Here is a 4,850-nt window from a genome sequence, read left to right on the forward strand (position 1 = left end):
AGGCTGTTCTAGCTTTGTGCTCCTTCATCTTTAGGCTGTGGCCCTTGTTTCCATGCTTTATAGAACGGCTGCTGGAGCTGCAGCTGTCACATTCGAGTTCCATGAAGGAGGAAACACTGATGGCAAAAGGGCTTTTCAGGAAGGCCCATCCAATGACTTTCATCCCAGAGACAAGAATTGTACTGGAAATAGTAATTATCAGCAGAGATCATTTTCACTGCCATCAAAGTGTAGGTTCTGCTGGTAAGAAAAGAAGGGTTATTAGGTAGGCAGCTGGCAGCTTCTCCTTGAGAGGTAAACACTATCCTAAATTAAGAGGTTTTTAAAAAATTGTCTCTTTATATTTTTGCTGTATGTGTACGTATACCTCAGAAATATATAGGCTTATTTTACATGTTTTTAAACTTCATGTAAATGGTATTGCATCCTGTATATGTTCTTCCACAACTTGCTTTTTTCCCTCATTCAGCTGTATGTTAAAGTCATCCACATTCGCATGATCATTCTGGTTCATTTACTTTTTACTGCTGTAGAGTGTTCCAGTATATGACTGTACCATAATTTACCATTATCCATTATGTTGTTGTTGGACATGTAAGATGTTTTCAGCTTTTTGCTACTATATTTATTCTCTTCTGTTCTATTAATCAGTTGATTGATTTGTCTCCTTGTTATGGGTGTTGTTTTCATACTTCTTTGCAATTCTGGTAATTTTTAGTTGGATTCCAGACATAGTGAATTTTACCTGGTTGGATGCTAGATATTTTTATCTTCCTATAAATTTTTAAAAATAAATAAATTTATTTTGGCTGCGTTGGGTCTTCGTTGCTGCGTTCGGGCTTTCTCTAGTTGCGGTGAGCGGGGGCTACTCTTCGTTAAGGTGCGCAGGCTTCTCATTGCGGTGGCTTCTCGTTGCAGAGCATGGGCTCTTAGGCGCACGGGCTTCAGTAGTTGTGGCACATGGGCTCAGTAGTTGTGGCTCATGGGCTCTAGAGCGCAGGCTCAGTAGTTGTGGTGTACAGGCGTAGTGGCTCCGCGGCATGTGGGATCTTTCCGGACCAGAGCTCGAACCCGTGTCCCCTGCATTGGCAGGCAGATTCTTAACCGCTGCACCACCAGGGAAGTCCCTATAAATATTTTTGAGGAGTTCTAGGACACAGTTAACTTATTTGGAAACAGCTAATCCTTTCAGTCTTGCTTTTAAGTTTGTTATGCGGGACCAGCGCAGAGTTTGGTTTGGGACTAATTTTGCCCCCCACTACTAAAGCAAACCTCTTCAGGTCTTCCGCCCGATTGCCCATGAATTATGAGGTTTTCCCCTCTGACGAGTGGGAATGGGTATTGTTTCTGGCTATGTGTGAGCACTGGGGATTGTTCCCACTAGTCCTTTCAAATATTTCTTTCCTTGGCCTGGGATAGTTTCCTCACCTGCCTTGATCACTTCTCACCGAAGGCTCAAGTGGGGACACTCAGCAGATATCTGGGGTTCTTTGTCAATGAGACTCTCCTTGCTTGTCCTCTGCCCTGAAACTCTTGACGGCTGGACTCCCAGCTCCGTTTTCTTAACTTAGGGAGACTGGGTCTACTTGGGTCTCCCTTCCCTGCAGCATGGCCTGGAAACTGTCCATGCAGTATCTGGGCAGTTGTAGGGCTCACCTCACTTGCTTCCTGTCTCTTAGGGTCCCTGAGGGCCATGGCCCAGTTCACTGTCTTGAGTGCCATCAGGTCGTATAGTTTGTCCATTGTTTTAATAGTTCCAGGCAGAAAGGTAAACCTGGTGTCTGTTCCTCCTCCTTGGATGGAAGCAGAAGTGAGTCCTCATTGTGGTTTTAATTTCCTTTTTGTAATTACTGGAGAGATTAAGCATCTTTTCACATGTTTTCCGACCACATGTTCATCTCAGCCTGTTTTTTTCCATTGAGATATATATATCTTTTTCTAGTAATTGGAGTAGTTCTTTATATATTTTACAGATTAATCTTTTGTCAGCTTAAATTGGTTGTTGCTAACTTTTCTTAGATTTAATTATCTTTTCATTTTAAAAATTACATTGTTTTTTGATGAACAGAAGTTTAAAGTTTTAATATAGTCCAGTGTGTCAGTTTCCTTTAATAAGGTCAGTGCATTTTGTTTTATTTTAGTTAAGAAATGCTTAACCCTGAAGTTATTTGGATATTCTACTAATATTTTCTTCTGAAAGCTTGAAAGTTTTTGTGTATTTACGTCTTTAATTCATTTGGAACTGATTTTTGTGTGTGATAGGGATAGAGACCCAATTTATTCTATTTTTTCCCAGTTGGGATTACCAGTTGCTCCATCACTGTTTAATGAATAGTCTATCTGTGCAGAAAAGACTTAGCCCGGCAGGCCTGAGACTTCCCATATGAAAGGCCTGTTCACAAGTTAGGCCCTTGGCTGGCGTCTGGGAACCTGGATTTTGGGAGGGTTCCCACCATTCCCAGACCTGATAAGAGGGCCTCACTGTGCCTGGATTGCACGAACAATGTGGTTTATGCTGAACACCCCCTTTCCTCCTGCGAGTCTGGAATGTTGGTCTGTGCCAGGCAGAGGCTCCTACGTGACCAGCCCCCAGTGAGAAGCCTGGGCGCAGGGTCTCTAATGAGCTTCCTTGATACAAACATGTCACATGTGCTGTCACAGCTCATTGCTGGAGGAGGTGAGCACATCCTCTGTGAGTCCATTGGGAGAGGAGTCTCGGGAGCTGGCACCTGATTTCCTGCACACGTCACCCCACGCACCTGATCCCTTTGCTGCTCTTGCTCTGTATGCTTTTGCTGGGATGAATCACACCATGAGTACTAGGTGCTGAGTCCTGTAAGTCCTCCTCCCAAGTCATCAAACCCCAGCACACTATCCTTTCCCTGCTGATGTTAAAATAATCCTGAGAAGCAGATATTGGGCAGTGTTCTTAACTACTGTTAAACATTCATTTCTTTATCTAAACATCTAAGCCCCCTTCGCTTTCAGGTGTTTTAGCTGATGCCTGGCACATACTCTGTATCACTCAATAAATGATCATTAATAACCCTAAGAAAGGAATAGGTAAATTGCTATGGTAGTTTGAGAAAGGTTAAATATTCAGCTGTAAATCTTTCAGATGGGCATATTTTATATTTTTGCAATTAGTGAAATGAATTTTCCCATATCTATTTAAGGTTAGCAATCATAATTTTTTTTTTATCATCTTGGAACATTTATAGTTCCTGTAATATCCCAAGTTAGGAATTTTCTATCTTTTTAACCTTGTCTGAGAATTTTAAATCCTATTATTCAACATGCTTCACATTTCTGCCTTTGTGTACTGCTATGGACTGAATGTGTGTGTGTCCCCCAAATTCACAGGTTGAATTCCTAACCCCCAATGTGATAATATTAGGAGGTGGATCATGAGTGTGGAGCCCTCATAATTGGGCTTAGCGTTCTTATAAAAGAGACCCCAGAGAGCTCTCTTACTCCTCTTTCCGCCATGTGAGGACATTGCCAGAAGTTAGCAACCTTCAAGAGGTTTCTCACCAGAACCCGGCCAGGCTGGCATCCTGATCTTAGACTTGCACCTTCTAGAACTGTGAGAAATAAATTTCTGTTGTTTATGAGCCACCCAGTCTGTGGCACTTTGTTATAGCAGCTGAACTAAGACTTGTCTCTATATTTCTAACATAGCATAGCAAGCCAGCTGTTCATCCAACCAGCTGCTTTTACTCATGTAATGTTTCTGTAGGTAGTAGTTCATTATTAGTTAAGCGATTTCATTAACATGTTTTGAAAGACATGTCTACAGTTATTTAAAATATGTTTTCTACAAGTATTATGGTCATCTCTACATGCTTCTCTTCGTGTGTTTATAAGAACATCTCTATTCTGTCATGTTTTAAATACTGTTGACTTTGTTTGACCATAGATGTGAGGTAAACACACGTACAGTGATTGGCATTACATACTAGAAATTGTAGGTTGCAGCACGGTTAACTGTGAACCCTCTTATAAAATTCCAAGAGATGTCTATTTGTCCATTCAGTGTATTTTGTCTCATAGGAATTCACACACCCAACCTGCTTTTTGATAGTGATTCTCCCTGGTGGCTTGTATGAAGAGATCACTAGTGCCCAACTAATTTCTTCCCCTAATGAGGGGAAGCAAATAATCATGCCCATTTCAGAAACTGCTCTGAGTTGAGCTTAATACCTTAAATCACACCAACAGCGAACGGAGTCTCTTTATCACTCTGAACGACTGCCATGTCTCTCTGATCACATGTGATTCTCTGCAGGTTTCTAGAAACAGGTCTGTCTCAATTCACTTATCCTACAGAAAAACTCCAAAGGAGGATTTATTTTTTCTGCCCATTTTTAAAAAGTCTGATACAAAACCATTCTGAGCATCTCTGGTGCCATTTATGAGGCAGGATAGTTCTTTCTGATGACTTACTCTTCTGTTCTGCCCACTGTATTATAATTATCATCCAGCTAGTTGACCTGAAGTTATTGTTGTATTTTGTCACAGTTGGGTCTTGTTATATTGCTGTGTCAGGCAGTTTTCCTGGTTTAAAAATGGGAATGTTACCTAGTGCAGTGCTGTCTCCTTAGAGCTATTAAGCAAATCACTTTCAAGCATGTTGAATAAGTGTGGACCCTTAGCCTTTTATCCTTCAATTAGGTGAGGAAAGCTGGTATACCACTTAGGAAAGTGTTTGGCTACAATTAATAGACCACCCAAGTATTGGCAGCCTAAACAAATAGGGGTCTGCAGTTCAGCAGCCCAAGCAGTGCCCTCAGGGACCCAGAATATTTCTAACTTTAAGCGCTATCATCCTTAGCATGCTGGCTTTCAAA

At 41.4% G+C, this 4,850-nt stretch overlaps 1 protein-coding gene across 2 annotated transcripts in view; it reads left to right on the forward strand.

Moving 5' to 3' along the window:
* Positions 1-4,850, forward strand: part of CPPED1 (calcineurin like phosphoesterase domain containing 1) — a 115,880-nt gene that overhangs the window by 47,484 nt on the left and 63,546 nt on the right. The window lies entirely within an intron of this gene.

The sequence above is a fragment of the Lipotes vexillifer genome, unplaced genomic scaffold (genome assembly GCF_000442215.2).
Source record: "Lipotes vexillifer unplaced genomic scaffold, Lipotes_vexillifer_v1.1 scaffold306, whole genome shotgun sequence".
NCBI lineage: Eukaryota > Metazoa > Chordata > Mammalia > Artiodactyla > Lipotidae > Lipotes > Lipotes vexillifer.